We start from the raw sequence: 17,852 nt of genomic DNA, 5'->3' as shown, positions 1-17,852 counted from the left end.
GTAAGGCGGTCCGTGCATGGTCCCGCCCCAGTTTCCTAGGTAACGCGGCCTTCCGCGTCTCCGGCTGCTGAGCTGGCTGATGGAGTGTATTGCTGTGGCCAGAGTTGGGCGGTGACTAGCGGCGGTCAGGACTGCTCACCTTCGGTCAGGTTCAGAAAGGCAAGAAGATGGAGCGCAGTACTGGCTTCCTGCTGAACGTCGGCAGCAGTGGAGGGGCCCGGAAGCGCTATCCGAACAACGTGAGCCTCTGGCAGAGAAAAGAAAGCTCTAAAACTGTGTACTCCAGCGGGCTTCGGAACGGGGCCCACAGCGGTGTCTGGGTCTTGGGTGAAACAGACCGAGGCGGAAAAGATGTGGGCGCGGCTCCCGCCTTTGAGGCTCCGAGGAGCCCTGAGATCTAGGTTCTGGAGGCTCCCGGAGGCAGTAGGGTGATTGCCCTTCAAAGAGCATCCACCCGGTCGTTTGTTTGGCTATGTACCTTCAGCTGGTGGTACCGCCACATCACGTAGGAGTCGTCTCCATTTTATTGATTGGGAATGTAAGACTCAAAGAACTCAGGTTTACTGGCCAAGATGGCATAGTAAGTAGTGTTGTTAAGATCTGGGCTCAGGGGAATACGCCCTGGAAGCCCAGTGCTCTATCTGCTACGCCAAAATAGCTCTTTAATAAATTAGTTGAATTTCAAAAAATGATTGCCAGGAAAAGTGCAAATGCATTTTGTACCGATTTCACACGCACACACCTTCTAAAAAGATAATGCTATGAAACAAATGGAAGTTGCCCTTGGCTCCTTATAAACCTCTAGTTGGAGAAAAGCCTAGGTTTCCAGAAAGGAATTGTATAGCCTGAGAGAAGTAAGGGTGAGTTTTCATTAGGTAGTGCTTGGCTCTTGGGAGATTTATAGGCCTCAATTTTTCATATACAAAAAGTCAGATAGTTTCCAAAGATCCATTTTTACTGTTCTGTCTCAGTAAAAACAAATTTTCTCTCAGTAATGAGATTTTTACATAATTGAGATGAATAATCACATAATCGCATACTGTACCACAACCAATGGCAAGAAAGTAGTTGAAACTTTTTAAAATGTGAACTATATCTAGTGTAGAGAATAGCTGGGCTTCTATTATTTTTGATTCCTTAATTCTCTTTGCATTTTTATTTGACACAGTATCAATAAATATAAGATAAAATAACATCTCCATTCCACAGAACCTGTTGATAATACTTAAATCTATATAACACCTGGCGTTTACCTGCTGGAGAGTTAAGCCCCCACCCGCCGTGCTCATTTTGTATGTCTCCATCTTTTTCTGCTGCAGGTCACCAACATGAAGTTCTGCCATAGTGACTATGATCAGCTCTTAGCCAGGCCATGATGTACCCATGTAACCACAAACCTTGAAGACCTGCGAGTTCAATACCAGTTTCTGCCAGACTGACTCTCTCTTTTTATCTTTTAAAACTTATGTACTGAATTTCGGCTATATAAAAAGTTATGCTAGGTACTATCTTAAGAGAGTGCCTCTAAAACTCCGGACTTGGGTTTTAATTGTAAGAAATTTCAAGAAAATAATCAAATACATAAACACACACACACATATCTCTTAAATGTTCAATTGTGGGCTTAAAACAAAATCCCTTGTTTTCTCTGGCTTAGAGTCACGTGGAAGGTTGGGAAAATAGCTCTGGGGAAGAAAAGAACTATGGTCAAGCTTAGCAAATTGGTAGAGGGTTTCCCAAGGGGTTGATTGATATTGATAACAAGCTTAAAGTCTTAGCTGGTCAATCTCTAGGACGGCTGCTTCATCCCAAGTTGGCATCCCTTCCAGCAGCGATTAAGCAGTACTGTGTGTACACCCCAGCCCCACCCCCATCTGTTCTAGTTTGACTTCGGTGGCTGTGATAAAACACTGAGCAAAACCAGCCTAGGGAGGAAAGGCTTTCTTTTACCCTACAAGATGCAATCGATAACTGAGGAAAGCTAAGGCAGGAGCTCAAGGCAGGACCAGGCTTGAGCCTGGGAGGGAAGAGCAGAAGCAGAGTCCACAGAGAAGCGCTGCTTTCTGGCTTGTTCTCAATGGGTTCCCCGGGACTATTTCCCAAGGTGGCACAGCCTACAGTGGGCTGGGCCCACACATATCAATCATTAAGAAAAGACACCCAGGCCGGGCGTGGTGGCGCACGCCTTTAATCCCAGCACTCGGGAGGCAGAGGCAGGCCGATTTCTGAGTTCGAGGCCAGCCTGGTCTACAAAGTGAGTTCCAGGACAGCCAGGACTATACAGAGAAACCCTGTCTCGAAAAAAACAAAACAAAACAAAACAAAAAAAAAAGAAAAAGACACCCAGACTTGCCTCCAGGCCAGTCTGATAGAGGGATTGTCTCCACTGAGATTCCCAGATGACTTGAACTTGTGACAAGTTAACAAAAAGTTAACTAGTCTACATCATATTTCCACTTCCTTTTAAGAGGCTGCGACAATGAAAATTCTTCAAGGAAACGATGTTTGGTTTGTTTTTATTGTTGTTGAATACATATATATCAGCTTAGCAGAGAAATAGCGTGAAGAAGCAGCTAGCTGCTCCCCTGGAAGGGTTACAGTCTATAAGGAGGAAGGATCAGTTAGGCACAAAACATTACATACTGGGCAGAATATGACTAACCTGAAAGAAAAGCAAGAGCAGAAGAAAATGCCCAGCTTAGAGGATAACAAGCCTCAGTACACACACAGACTTCGAGGCAGATCTCAAGTAGTAGAGGGTAAGGTATGTTTTACAGATCAGAATATTTCACGTTTCTGTGGAAAAGAGTATTCATTTGGAAGCAGTGAGGGAGAAGGAAAAAGGGATTGGGATTGGAACCTGAACATTTATAAATAGGGAGGATTGGGGCATTGATACGGTAAACTATTGGAGACCACTGTACTAGACAACTAACTCATTCACGTATGGGCCTTTGCTATATGACACAATCGAAGAAATGAATTGGGAGAAATGATTATAAAAATATGGGGCAGGTGTGAAAATAACAGTACTAAAGGTTGTTGAGTGTGCACAAGAACTCACCATTGGGATTCATATGGTAAATCTAAAAGACTTGTGTTATTTTGTCTTTAACTGAGACCCAAATGGGATGTACATGGTATGCTCTATGTCACATTTCTCAAGGTGAAAGACAGACTTGATATTTGTGGTACAGTCATACTGAAATCGTATCTAGTTTTCCCAATGCCTTTGTACTTTCTCATCCATCTTCCACTCTGTCCAAGAAGCTAGAATAAACTAGATACACAAAGACGGAGTTTGTAGAGCTGACAGAGAAGGAAGCATTTTAATGCTATTTTGAATCCAATTAACTCTAAATTTTTAACTAGGGGAATATATGGAGTCCTTGAGTGACAGTGGGTCAAGTGAAAAACCAATTGGAAAAAGACTAGGACGGGGAGAGAGAGAGAGGGAGTCAGGGTAGGGTGTGGGGGTTGCACACTGGGGATGTCAGAAGACTGGATATACAGAAGGAAGAGAACTCAGGAAGGAGGGAGGCTGCAGTCTTGATGGCTTCAGAGAATCTAAGGAAAATTAGTATTTGCAAAATCTGTTGTGATGCTGAGGGCTTTTAAAATAGTGTGCTTATCTTCAGGGGTTTTAATTTTAAAACACAAAACATAATGTTTGGTTGAGCAGTGCTAAGAGAAGCAAGGTTGTAAAGGCTTTAAGTGACAGCATGGCAGTAAAGGGAGTGGTGGGTACTGTTTGCTCAGAGATTAGTGATTAAAAGACAAATGTCAGCTTGAAGAGTAACACAGAATATGGGTTGACTCTTTTATACATGGAGGGTGTAGTTTATATAAATTGTAATACTCCGAGTGGAGTGCCCTTTGTAGTCTTGAGTGGAAGATGGCTGCAAAAACATTGATTCTCCCACAGAACTAGACTAGATTAGCATACATGGAACCAGGGGTAAGGAGAAGGACTGTGAAATGGTGCTAGAAAGATGGATGAGGCTCAGCTTCTGATGATGTGTGATTGTCAGTCTAAGGAGTTTGGACTTTATCCTGCAGGCTCTGTACCTTGCTGTGCACACATGGGGTACCAAGAGCACCCTGGGGTAGGTCATGAACAAACGAGTCTGGGAGCTTTTCTATCTAGGGTTGTCTTCCCGAGTGACCTCTCTGACTCAGTGTCATGGCCTACATGATAATGCTGTATGGCGTGGATTCTAAAGTTCCTTCCCACTCCAAGCTTGTTAGACTCCCGAGTCTCTAGTTCTGTGTCCTTGTCAGTTCATCAGTGTGATGAGAGTAGCTATGGGATCTAGGAATGGATGTGTGCTTTTCTATCACATGCTGTGGAGCTCAGCCCACAGGGTTCTAAGCACGCCGTCTCTGTCTCCAGAAGCCACACCCCACCAGTGAGTTTTGTTGTCCATTCCATCATGCTTGGAACAATGTTCTATAGGGTTGATGGTCCTGGGACCCAGGGTAAGAAGCCCATCAGACAAGAGAGACCAGAAAGGCCCAACAGTGCATGCCAGTACCCAGCCCCTGGTGAGCTCTCTCCTAAACCCCTTAGTTTCTTCCAGGGAAAAGATTTCACAAAGTTTTTTATAACCAAGTTGATAAGTTTGGAGCAATTATGTTTCCTTAAGAATTATGTCCTTGTAAGTGACAGTCCTGCATAAAAATAAATGAATAATAATGACAAATGGCCTGGCTATCTGGCATATGGCAATTACCTTTAAATTAATTGGAAAAAAAATTGAATGTAAAAGTGAAATATCTGGAGTGACAAGCCCCTGCACAGCTTAATTCACATCAAATTGCTTTATTCCACTTTCTTCTAAGAAATTTGTCAGCTGAAGTTGATCTAAAGACATTACTGAATTTGAATTCTAATGTAGTGCTAGCCCCAAGATTTAAAAATGAAGTCATTGGGCTGAGCTCGTGATGTGCTTTGTATATGAATATAATCCAAATCATGTCCAGCTGCCCTACTGTGAGCCGTTCCATTCAGTGTCAAAGCACTTCAGTGATAGGCCATGGTGGGCTCATTAAAACTAAAATGATGCTTTAGAAAGAATAAATTGCTTCTTTTGCTAAATCAGGCTGCATTTTGGTTGCGGGTGTAAGTTCATCTTGAAAAGCTTTATAAAGTGGATGCTACATTTTACATTATATACTTTCATACAGACAGACTGGCAAGGCACAGTCTGTATGTGGGGTGTGAGAAGGGGTTATAGGTGATTTTGTTTGTACTTCAGATTTTTATATAAATTAAGTAAAAAGTAAAAGTTACCCAAAACTAATATAAAATGTTTCTAAGAAGTTTGCCATGTTTTCTTTCTTCTTTCTTTTTTTTTTTTTTTTTTTTTTTTTTTTTTTTTTTGTTTTTCGAGACAGGGTTTCTCTGTATAGCCCTGGCTGTCCTGGAACTCACTTTGTAGACCAGGCTGGCCTCGACCTCAGAAATCTGCCTGCCTCTGCCTCCCAAGTGCTGGGATTAAAGGCGTGCGCCACCACGCCCGGCTCTTTCTTTCTTTTTCTTTCTTTTTAGACAGACTCTCATATAGCCAGGGCTAGCCCCAAACCTGCTCAATAGCTAAGGATGACCTTGAACTCCTGACCCTGAGTATAGGCATGCATCACACTAAGACTCTGCCATTTCTAAGGAAGGCGAATTTTAATCTGAACAGCAAAGGCTTCTTATTTTCACTTTATAAAACCTACTTTTGGCGTGCCAGGATAATCCTGTCACATCCAAAACGAATAGTTTGCAAGAAAGAAACTATATACACAGCTCCCTTCTAATTGTCTCAAGAGAACTGTGAGCTAGGTTCTGAGAAAGGAATGGATTCACGTTAAGGAATATTCCCAGTAGAACCACACAAGGAAGCTAGTCTATTGTAAGGTTTAAAATGGCAAGGAGAAGAGTGAGGTTGGGGATGGACAGAGCAGAGATAGCTGAGACTCGTGGGAGGGAGGGCTATATGCAGGGCTCCTACTCAGTTGGTATGTACTGATGATATTAAGATATATAGCATTAAAATATCTGAATCCTAATTGTTAAATACCCTTTGTCTTCATCGTCCTAGCTAGTCAGATTCCTTTCCAGGATCATCTACATTCCAGCTCTCCTGGATAGAAAGCTCATTCTATAGGCCTTCATCAGGATCCTGATCCTGTGCAACAGCCAGCATCAGGCTGCTTCTGCACCAGCAACTAGTACTGTTGAGTGTCCTTGCCTGGTTGGAATTGATTTCTACTGCTGTGATGGAACACCATGACCAAAAAGCAAATTGGGGAGGAAAGAGTTTATTCAGCTTACATTTCCATATTGCCATTCATCACCAAAGGAAGTCAGGACAGGAACTTAAACAGGGCAGGAACTGGTGCAGAAACCATGGAGGGATGATGCTCACTGGCTTGCTCCTTGTGGCTTGCTCAGCTTGCTTTCTTATAGAACCCAGGGGATGGAACTACCCATAGTTGGCTGGGCCATCCCCTATTGATCACTAATTAAAAAAATGCTTTACAGTCAGATTTTTTTTAAACCTAGCAATACTGGCTTTTATCATCATCATCATCATCATCACCATCACCACCACCACCACCACCATCTCATCATTTTACCTCTTCAATTTCCATCTCACTCATTGCCCCTTCCCACAATTCTTTTCCCATCCTCCCTCCCTTTCTCCTCTGAGTGGGTAAGGGACCCCTGGGTATCCCTCTCCCCTGACACATTAAGTCTCTATAAGGCTAGGTGCTTCCTCTTCTCTCACTGAGGCCAGACAAGGCAGCCCAGCTAGAAGAACATGTCCTATGTTCTTATGGAGGCATTTTCTCAATTAAGGGTCTCTCAGATAACTCCAGTTTGTGTCAAGTTGACACACAAAACCAGCTGGTACAACTGGCCCCTTGTTAACTTGACACACAAACACATCACTACTAAGTCACGACCTATTTTTTTCTTATTCATCCCTAAGATCTGACATTAAAAGCAAATAACTTTTTAAAGCATTTTTTTAAAGATTTATTTACTTTATGTATATAAATACACCATTGCTCTCTTCAGACACACCCATTACAGATGGTTGTGAGCCACCATGTGGTTGCGGGGAATTGAACTCAGGACCTCTGGAAGAGCAGTCAGTGCTCTTAACCAAAGCAAATAACTTTAAAAAGTCCCGCAGCCTTTACAAATTCAAGCACATTAAAATTTTAGTATCTAAAATAACCAATCTCTAAAAATTCAAGATCCAAAATTTTAAAAGTTCAAAGTTTTTCAGCTGTGGACTTCTGTAAAAAAAAAATCAAAGTTAAATACCTTCTTCAAGAGAGAAGAACCAGGGCAAGTCACATTCTAAGCAAAGCAAAACAAGACTCCAACAGTATAAATAACTCGATGTCACTTATCTGGGATTCACTCATGATCTTCTGGGCTCCTCCAAGATGCTTGGGTCACTTTTCTAGTGCTGCCCTCTGCAGCTCATGCCGCTTGTTTTCTAAGCTCTGACAGGCAGAGTTCCACTCCTGCTGCTGCTGCTGTTGCTGCTGCTCTTGGTGGTTACTCCAAGGTACCCACATCTCCAAAACACCAGAGTCTTCTGCTACAGCTGGGCAGCACTCTCACAATAGCCCCTCATAGACTCTCTACATGGTGTCAAGATTCAACTTCTTTGCGTGGACCCTTCAGTCCTGGGTCTTCCACTGCTGCTAAGGCTGTATCTTCACCGATGAACTCTCCTGGCCTCTCACAGTGCCTAGCCTCAGCTGCTCTCCATGACCCCTTCATGCCTTCAAAACCAGTTCTACTCTTACACTACCAAGTTTGGCTGCCAGCACAAGGTTCAACCTGAGCCACTTCTGGAACACACCTTGTGCATACTGACGCTGAACAAACACTTCCCAGAGCATTTCAGCTCACTGATGCAGGTCTCTTCTCAATCACTGCTAACTTCTTAGTAACTCTAGCTAACCACCATCGATTGCCCCAGTAATGCAAGGATTTCACAAGGGTTTCCCTTCAATGTTGCTAGTCTCCTGTTAATGACAGCGGATTACTTCAGCTGCAGCTGACCAGCATGACAGATTCTTAATTCAAAACAACAAATGGCCCCAATAGAGTCTTTAAACTTCACTCTGAGACGTCCCAAGCCAGGCCTCCATCTTCTGCACGACTCTAAACATTCTGAGTGCCTACAGAACGGATCACTAAGCTCTCAACACTCAATTAGCTTTTCTAGGCTAAAGTTCCAAAGTCCTTCCACAATCTATCCCAAAACATTTCCAGGTCTGTCACAGCAATACCCCACAACCCTGGTACCAACTTGTCTTCATTAGATTTTCTATTGTTGCAATAGAACACCATGACAAAAAAAAAAAAAAAAAAAAAAAAAAAAAGCAAGTTGGGAAGGAAAGGGTTTATTTGGCTTGCACTTCTGTATTGCTGTTCATCATCTAAGGACTGAATAGATCTTATGGAACAGTTTCTCAATTACAGTTTCCTCTCTTCAGATGACTGTAGTTTGTGTCAAGTTGATACACAAAGACAGCCAGTACAGTCCCTCTGGAAAAGGGATAAAGAACTGGTCCTGATACACAGAATGATGAGAGGAGGACACAGCCCAAGGAGAAAGTGTTTTCTGCCAGCAGCCTGTGACATGGTGGGATACTGTGACATGGTGGAATACAATTTACTGTAGGTTTGGTTGGGTTTTTGGCACCACTTCCAACCTTGCACGGACAGCCCTCCTTCCCTTTCAGCCAACTTTGTTTCATAGAAATGCCTTATTTTATAATTTTGACAGTCACTAGTCTGATGAATTCATTACCTAGCTTATCACACTTAAAGGGCAATCAATCACCAGGAGTTTTTCAAGGCTCAGAATGTTGAAGAGCCAGAGATGAAGAATAGGAACCAATATTGTTCTCAGGTTGTAATTTTTGCTGTTGTGGAAAGAATTCTAGATTCTCTCTAAATTTCTATGAGACAGCGTCTACCCTTTTTGACTGGTTGTCAAAAGTCAACTGTCAGTATCCATTTGGAAGGTGGTCCAGTTTTCTTAAAGCCATCAAGGATATTTTTATCCTCCCAAGAGTTTTGTGTGTGTGTGTGTGTGAATTTTCTAAACATGAGCTCTATTTTATTTTTCTTGGAAATCACTGAGTCTCTTAAATCTGTAGATTGTATAATACACAACTCCTGAAAAAAATCCCCAAAGAATAGAGATGTTTGCCCCCGTCTCTTCTGACATTCAGTGAGAAGATCCCCAGCAGTCACTAGATTCTCACATCACAACAGGATCTTCTCCTGAGGACAGACTCCCTGTCTTTCTGAGTCTGACTCTGACTCAGTCTCTGTCTCTGTCTCCCTCTGTCTCTCTGTTTCACACACACACACACACACACACACACGGGGGGGGGGAGAGAGAGACACACACACACACACACAGAGAGAGAGAGAGAGAGAGAGAGAGAGAGAGAGAGAGAGAGAGAGAGAGAGAGGGAGGGAGAGAATATTTATACAATTTTAGGACTTCTTGGAACCCATGTTAAAATGCAAGTACCAAGTTCCAAGTTGCTGGTCTAGGCTGCAAAGGCTCCTTAAGAGCCCTGATTAGTCATTCTTGAGATTGGAGGAAAAGGCAAAAAAGCCAAATAATTAGCCACATCTCTTTTTGAAAAAAAATCTATCACATTTATTTGTGCACACATGTGTGTACATACGTGTGTATGTGTATAATGGTGAGTATGGGTGTGCATGCCACAGCAGGTATGTGAGGGTCAAAGGACAACTTTGTGACATTGGTTCTCTTCTTCCACCTTCATGTGATGCCCTGGTTTGCTTTCTATTGTTGTGACCAAAGCAACTTGGAGAGTTAAGGGTTTATTTGATCTTGATCACAGTCCATCTTTGAGGAAGGTCAGCTCAGAACCCTGGTGCGGGAACCAAGACAGAGACCTTTAAGGACTGCTGCTTACTGTCTTGCTCTGCGTAGCTCAGTCAGCCTGCTTGCTCTCTTTTGTCTTGTTTGGGGAGAGGGTCTTGTTGTACAGTCCTGGCTGGCCTGGAACTTGGCTCTTGTCAATCAGGCTGGCTGAGAGCTCAGAGACTGGCCTGCCTCTGTCTTCTGAGGGCTGTCCTCATGCTCAGCTTCCTCAGCCCAAAAGTGCCTTCCCAGATGATGTGGGAGGCGCTGCTCACCATGGACTGTGCCTCCCACATCACCTACCAAAGAAACACCCCCACAGAGTTGTCGACACACCAGGCTGATGGATACGGTTCCCCAGATGACCCCAGCTTGTGTCAGGTTTACAAAAAACTAAGTAGCACATATAAGTTCCCCCACCAAACTCATGTCTCCAAGTTGCATAGCAAAGGCTTCTCTACCTGTTGAGCCCCACCCCCATCTTACAGATAGGAAATCTGGTAATCACAAAGATACATAACTTGCCCCAAGCCACAATATGTGGTAGAGTTGAGCCACAAATTCAGGTGGGTGTTGTAGGGTCACAGTCGTATGTCCTGTTTTGAGGGCAATGCTAAGATAAGTCAACTCCTAAGAAGCATTTCACAGCTGAGCTCGTAGTAAACACTACTCCCTTGCTCTTCTTCTGTACTGTCTGCCATAGAACCCTGAGCTCAGAGGGCATCAGTTAATGTCTAAAAGAGGCCTAGAACCCAGTGGTGTGTGTGTGTGTGTGTGTGTTATGTGTGTTGCACATGTGTAGAGAAGACCAGGAGTGGTGTTCAAGCATCTTTCTCTATTTTCTCTTAATTTTTGTGACAGGGTCTCTCACGGAACCCAGATCTCACAGATTTGTCAAGACTTAGCTGGCCAGTGAGCTCCAGGAATCCCTGTCTCCAGCACCCAAGCATCAGGATCACATAACATAGATACATAACTTGCCCCATGGGTAGGCCATGATGTTTAGCTTTCCACATGGGAGTTGGGGATCTAAACTCAGGTCCTCGTGCTCAGCACAGATGGTCACCTCCTATATCTTTAAGAGCATCTCTGGACAGACTGTTAATCACCCATACTGAGGCCAGTACGCAACAGATGCTTTCCTGAGGAAGCCTCGTCCCTGACCCTAGAGCAGGCTTCTTAAGCTGTTACACTCTCATGCTCTCTCTCTCTCTCTCTCTCTCTCTCTCTCTCTCTCTCTCTCTCTCTTTCTCTCTCTGAGAGATGCTTATGAGACTCCAGGTATACAGATATGGAAAACCATACAAATCAAACATCTGTTGAATAATTAATTAGGAACACATTGATTTTCTTTCTTTTTTTTTTACATTTATTTATTTTCTTGTGTGAGTGTGTCCGTTTAAGACAATCTTGATATTTATTAAAGATGGAAGCAAATTTGCATACTAATGATATGGTCATGCTCATATTCAAGAATGAAATCTTGGCTGAATATTTGATACTGTGGGATGTACAGTGCCTTCAGTGTTTTTTCAGAGTTGGTAGATGGTTGGGTTTTACAAATGTCAATTCTGAGGTTGCACTTAGCAGAACTCATAGCACAAAATGGCCACTTCAGCCACTGTTAGAAACCCTGTCCTAAGCCCAAGCCAAACTGTTGAATGACTCTTTAAGAAAGCCAGCAATGCAAACAACAATTTAAAAAAAACATTCTAGCACAAAGATAGAGGAATTTGATACCTAGGGGCTGAGGGACGGTGGGAGAAAAATACTAAAGGTCCTTGTTTGCTGGGATGAAGCCACTGTTTCTGTAGGAGCAGACAAGCTCGTTTGCACCCATAGCAGAATCTTGACCTGCGCCGAGGTCTCAGGCAGCATCTATCAGGCCTGCATGGAGTGATTGGCATGCATGGAGTGCACAGGCTATGTGCTCAGAGCCAAGGCTGCAGGGATGCAATGTGAGAGAGAGTGCATCCAGAGTCATTATGCATTTGATTATGAAATAATTTGGGTTGTGGTGTGTTCAGAAACCTTTTATTGATATCAGTTTGTGTGACATTCACAGTTACATAAACTCAATGTAGGGTCACCACCTGCAGTTTAAGAAGTCGGGGGTAAAGGATGGAACTGAGTTGCTGAGGGGGAGAGACTGATAACAATCCATGGGGGCCTGGCCGTTGACAAGCCCCACTGCAAATCATGTGTAGCCTGTCTGATGTTGTTGAGAAACCGAAAGTAAGTTCTTTACTGGGGACCCACACTTATTCATGATAATCATGACTATGAATGTTTATTGATTAACTTCCCAGAAGCATTAGTTCTTCTTAGAATGTATGTACACATGTAACCAGTAGATGCTGTATGGCATTAGGTACTTAGCAGTTTGGGTGTCACAATGGGGCAGTGTTCCTGACTCACTTCTAGTACAAACTACTGGTTCAGTCTCTCAGCACGCCATTCCTAGTTTGGAGAGTTTGTCATTCCCTTGTGGCCTGGGCTTGAGTGTGCCTCGGTGGCCTCAGTCTGGGTGATTAACAGTCTGTCCAGAGATGCTCTTAAAGACATAGGAGGTGACCATCTGTGCTGAGTCTTAAGAGGCTGGGGATACTGTGCAGTAGAGTTACAGCACAGAGGACCACACAGCAGCATCTGGGGAGGAGCCCAGGGATTCTGATACTCATCTCCAGTGTACCAAGTGGAGCAATAGACCCCACAGCAAGATCCTAGCTATTCTTGTACCCCAGACAGTACACTTTGAATTCATAGCTTTTAGCTTAAGCTTCTCAGAGTCCATGTTTGTTTTCAATCAGAAGTCTTCCAATAACATGCACACACACAAAGAGATGAGACAGAGCTCTGGCCAGTGCTTTTGAAGCCAGAAGCAAAACCCAAAGGTCATATTGGCTGTAATAACAGTCACAGCAGGCGAGACCAGCGAGGAGCTATACAGCATTCACCTGGGCTTGGCTATCAGATGGAAACAATGCTCCTTTCTCTCCTGATAGATGAGCAGCAAGAAAACAGAATCAATCTTCAAGCAAAGCCTGACCCTTGGCTCCTGTGGCCCTGTTGGTTTCTTGGCTCATTTCTTTATCTAAAAGCCTGGCCAGACTATCTAGGTGGACTGTTCATAAAAACCAGAGCCTTGGTGTGAACATTTTCTTTAAGGTCAGGGTAATTTACAGTCTGTCCAGAGAAGCTCTTAGAGATGTGGAATGTGACCATAATCCACAATGCACCTTCATTACCCTTCCCTCCTCTGAGAAATTGATTCTGGCATGCTTCCTTCAGGTGGAAAGTGACTCTGTCAGCAACTGCTGTTTCGTTTTTTTCAAGTGTTGGGGTCCCTCCCCCACCAAAGCACTAAAGCCTCTTTAATGTTCCTTTAGGAGGGGTTAACTACACTTATCACCAGCGTTTGGAGTTTCACATCTGCCTGCTGTTTCTACCGTGCTCCTGGGAAGTAGACAATCACTTCGTGTCAGGTGACCCTGACGGGAACTGCTGATCCACAAGGCGAAGTGCCTAGTTGTGGATGGCAGTGTGTCTTCTTTTTTTGTTCCTAACCATATGGGTCTCCTTTGCACTTTATGAACAAGACTAACGTTGTCACCAAACTGATGCTTTGCAATTTTTCTCTAGACAGGCCCAGAGGACAGACTGCCTTCAGTAGAACAAATGGAGCAGAGAAAAGATGGGCCAGCTCATTTTTTTGTACTGTTTTATAGTATTTGAGAGTCTCTCTCTCTCTCTCTCTCTCTCTCTCTCTCTCTCTCTCTCTCTCTCTCTCTCTCTCTCTCTCTCTCTCTCTCCCGTGCCCCAGGGTCCCCAGAGTCTCGCTATGTAAGCCTAGGTTGGCCTTGAACACCTGATCCTTTCCTGGAGCCTCCCAAGTGCTGGGTTCCCAGGTGCATACCACCACAGGCAGCTCACCTTGCTCTCTTCAGAGTGTTCATGATCCGAGATCCCAATCCAGTGCCTTTAAATCCATTGAAATCCTGCCCCACACTGAAGAGCACAGTGTTCACAGATCCAGGTGTCAAGTAGATATAATTTTATTTACACTTACTCATCTTTTAAGTTCCCAAATATGAAAGTATGTTGAGTGGACCTTTCTATGAATGAAGTGGGCTGCCTAGTGATATGGTACAGGAAAAGGCTCTTGTTGGCTGTAATGGGTTATAAACGTTCGTGATGACTGCTCTCTGGCTTCCCATGGTGTTTTTTTGTTTGGTTGGTTTGGTTTTGTTGAGTAGTGATGAAGGACTGTGAGATGCAGTTGTTGCCACAGAGATCTGCAGGCAGAAGTTGATTGGTGGTGGTGGTGGTGGGGTTCTGGGAAACCTTCATTTGCCTGGGAAAGGAGACAGACATAATCAAATCCATCCATCAATCACACTTTCTTGACTCTAATAACCTCAGCCTTTTCAACACTAAATGCCCATAACTCGTGGATTACTACAAGACAGGACACTTGAGGTGGTGACATCCTTTTAAACGACTAATCCCATTTTTTCTGCATCTAGTTTTGCATTTTACTCCTTGTGCTGCTAGGCCCGTGCCCCCCCCCCCACTTGCAGCCAGCTGTTTTAAAGTTATTGTTGTTTCTTCTTCTTCTTCTTCTTCTTCTTCTTCTTCTTCTTCTTCTTCTTCTTCTTCTTCTTCTTCTTCATCTGTATTATTGCCCTATGGACAAGATGTGCTGGACAAACCAGATACAGAAGAGTTACCTGCAGTTACCAAGTAGGCATGGGAAGTGGAAGAAAGGGCTCCATTTAGAGACTAGGAGATTGCTAATAATTCAGGGTGTTTCAGAAATTCTAAAAACAGTAGCTGGCTCACTTACAGATATACTTTCTCTAGTCTTCTCTATTTTTAAATATGACTGACCTGCTAGGGACCTCAGGACCTAAATAATGGCATGACAGTGAGTTCCCTGTTCCTGCTCTTCACCATGTATCTCAAACTTAGAACTGAAGAATCAGCAACCTGGAGACACCAACAACCACAAACAAAAACCAACCCAAACGACGACCTGCTCTCACTAACCAATGGACCACAAGAAAGGCAGCCTATTAAGACAGAGTCTTTTAGATGATGATTGGTTGACCCCAGAAAGGCAGCTTACAACCAAAGCTGTCCTACTCCATCCATACAAACAAAGACCAAATAGCCAACCTAGACTTCTACTTCCGACCAAAATGTGAAAGAAAAATATTCCTGTCTTTCTGCTGATGCTGGAGTGGCATCAGAAGCCAAGCAGAGGTTTGGGCCCTAATACCTATTGGTATTAGGAGGTATAGTAAGGAGGCCATTCCTCCACAGCATCAGTGGAGATCAGTATGAAGGTATGAAGCCTGGTAGTCCATCCGGACATGAAGTTCTCTCCCATCCCAGTAGAGAAGCTCTAAAAGCAAAAAAAAAAAAAAAAAAAAAAAAAAAAACTTATTTACTGGAGATGCATTTTGGGGGCTACTTTATTGAGTTCTTACAACTATCACCCTTCTCCACCCTAATCCTTCCAACCCCCTACTACTAGGTAGGAGAAAAAGAAGGTTAGAGGGGGAAGGGGGCGTAGACCTCTTTAGACTACTTCCTGCTGATTAGGGATGTCAAGTTCTTAGGGGCAAGCACAGTCTTTGTCGTTAGGATATTGCTAACCAGCAATCCAGCAATCCAACAATCCAGCAATTGCAACGGTGGCGGCAGCGACAGCAACAGCAGTAGACACTGCAGGCCCTCTCATATAGCTTTCTCCAGATTCCCCAGAATTCCAAACATAAATTATCTGCAGCCGGCAAAAATCACACCCCTCCTAGAGCATGAAACAAATCATAGTTAGTGGCTGTGAACAATCTGAAGCAGTCCCATATCCCACACCTGGTATTAAAACAAAAACATAAATCACATAACATAACTGGATTTTTAAAGAAACCAAAATTCTCACTATGCTTTACCTCCACAGTACCAGTAAAGTCAACACAGGGAACAGCAATGGTGCACCCCTAGCTATCCCAGCCAGGAGGTATCCCAGCCAGGAACAGCCCAATGGTAAGCTTTAACTCTGACCTTTGCCTAGCGGTAATGAGAAACTCTTCCACTCGGTACCGAGGGGTTAATGGAGGTTGAGTGGGGAACCTGGACCCCTCTCTGCACATGCCAACAGTGAGATGCCCTTCCACCTTGTCCCTGCCTGTCACTAGTGCAGTGTGTGAGGAAGTCAGAACAGAATGCGCAAATAAATTAGCACAGTACCCAGAATGTCCAGGTGCCAACAGAAAATCACTCATCGGTGTTTTTTCAAGAGCTAGAAAACAGATGTCAACATCAAGATGTGAGAAACTTTAAAATTATAAGACAGATATTTCAATGCAGTCACCATAAAAATGTTCAATAGGCAATGTTGAGTATATTATAAATACAAGCAGGAAGCCTCAAAAAGCTAAAAATATATCAGAAAAGAAATAAAAGCTTGAAGAATCTAATGAAAAAGTTATGTTAAAAATTTCATAACTGAGCAGGGAGGGCAGCACCTGGGAGGCAGAGGCAGGTGGAGCTCTGCAAGTTCGAGGCCAGCCTGGTCTACAGAGTGAGTTCCAGGACAGCCAGGGCTATCCTTGTCTGANAAAAAAAAAAAAAAAACCTTGTCTCAGAAAACCAAGAACCAAACCCAAACAACTGAAAACCAAATCACAGCCCCACCCCCAACCCATAACTGACATAATAAAGCTCACATATGAGAAGGGATAGCAAGGCTGATGGCACAGAGACCTCACTGAATCTCAGCACTACAGAGAAGGCAGACTGCAACCACAAGAGACAGAGCTTCATGGACCTCTGGGATTTATGGCAACTCTAACATGTATATCCTTGGAGTCCTGAAAAGAGAAGAAAATTAGATCAAGGCTCAAAACCCAAAACCAAACAGAAAAAGCAAAACCAACCAAACAAAAAGTCCGGAGTTTGTTTTCCCATCACAGTCAATTCAAGCTAGCAACAATTAACAGGAAGTAACAGGAAAGCCTATATATGCTTGAAAACTCAGCAATGCACATTGAAACAGCAAGTGACAAAGAAAGCCATGGGGCGGGGGGGAGAAAAACATTGAATAACAGTGGCAAAATAGCATGCCACAATCCCTAGTGTGCAGCTAACACAGCATTGAGAGGTGGCTTGGCAGCCGTCAAGGAGTGCGTTGGCAAAGGAGAAACAGCTCAAGTGAATAATCTAAGCTCTGCCCTGAGGAGAGCAAACAAAACCCAAGACCAGCAGAGGGGAGGAAATCCTAAGAATGGACACCAAGCAGTGGGGAATAGAGAGCAGAGGAAACTGTTGAGACAAAGGCCCCATTCTTGGGAAAGCTAAGCAAGATGGACAAAACCCACAAGCTACCAACATTAGGACCAAGCAAGGGTGGTGACTACCGATGTGTGCAGAGGGGCTGTGTGTGTGTGTGTGTGTGTGTGTGTGTGTGTGTGTGTGTGATGCTTGATGTTGGAGTTCATCAATTATTCTATCAGAACTCACCCAGTATGAAGGAGTCTGAAAAGGTTCACATTAAGGTAAATGAGTTCATAATTTGAAAATGTCCTCCAGTCTCTAGTCCCAAATGCTTTCCCTGCATAACCACACCCAAATATTTAAAGAATTAATACCAATTCTGCACACTCTCTCCCAGAAAAGATGATAATGCCCCGCTTTATTTTGTGAAGCCAAGTACTTCTTCAATGACAAAGCCAAACAAGGAGATCACAGAAATAAAACAGGAAGCTGTACGTCAATATATCTCATAAAGTCAAACACAGAAACTATCAACAACATTTTAGCCAGAGAACCTGACAGTTAACAAGAGGGGAACCTATCAACAAAATTTTAGCCAGAGAACCTGACAGTTAACAAGAGGGAATACGGGGCTGGAAAGAT

The 17,852-nt window shown here is 43.6% G+C and overlaps 1 long non-coding RNA gene across 1 annotated transcript; it reads left to right on the top strand.

Moving 5' to 3' along the window:
- Positions 1-49: 49 nt before the first annotated feature.
- Positions 50-689, top strand: LOC110302469. The gene has a single exon (XR_002378799.1). It is a non-coding gene; the product is annotated as an uncharacterized LOC110302469 (long non-coding RNA).
- Positions 690-17,852: the final 17,163 nt, after the last annotated feature.

The sequence above is a fragment of the Mus caroli genome, chromosome 9, assembly GCF_900094665.2.
Source record: "Mus caroli chromosome 9, CAROLI_EIJ_v1.1, whole genome shotgun sequence".
In the NCBI taxonomy this organism is placed as follows: Eukaryota; Metazoa; Chordata; class Mammalia; order Rodentia; family Muridae; genus Mus; species Mus caroli.
The sequence above is the reverse complement of the archived record's forward strand: the minus strand, read 5'-3'. Positions and strand labels throughout refer to the sequence as shown.